Raw genomic sequence first — 710 nt, forward strand, 5'->3', positions numbered from 1 at the left:
ATACACAGCGGGACAAAATCTAGGTTGGATTGGTAGGGTGAAATAGAATAATCTGCCTGTATTGATCTCATTGCTATCTCTTAGTGTGTTTCAAATAAGTGTTATCTAAACTAATATTTAATTAACAGACAAATAAAGAATTTAAAACTTTGATTAATATAATAATATATAATTAGATACTTATATAAAGTTCTTTTCTGCCAAACAAACAATGCGTACAAATTAGGTATATATAAAAATAATTCTAGGGTTTTGTCTGTCCAATGAATCCAAGACAATGAAAAAGCCATCGTTAATCTTTCAAGAATGAGCATTGTTCAATGAATATTATACCACCACTTGTTGAACGGTTTTGAGACAACAATTTCATAGCCATCATCATATATATCTCCCTCCATCCCTTCATCCAGCAAATAATTTGTGAAACCAATGCACCACTAACAATCATATTACGGCTCATTTTTTTATATATGAAAAAAATATTAATATTATACAATAAAATAGATATTTATACAATATTTACATTGTTATGATGTCAGTATAAATCACAAGTTACGTTTTATATTTTTATTTCTTTTTTTTTTTGAACAATATAAAACGCAAGTTACGTTTTATTTTTAAAATTTTTTTGAAATAAAACCTACAAAAACGTAGGTTGCGTTTTGCATTTTGCTATTTTTTAATAATAATCAAAACTCAAACTAATAATA

Source organism: Arachis duranensis, chromosome 3 (genome assembly GCF_000817695.3).
Source record: "Arachis duranensis cultivar V14167 chromosome 3, aradu.V14167.gnm2.J7QH, whole genome shotgun sequence".
NCBI lineage: Eukaryota > Viridiplantae > Streptophyta > Magnoliopsida > Fabales > Fabaceae > Arachis > Arachis duranensis.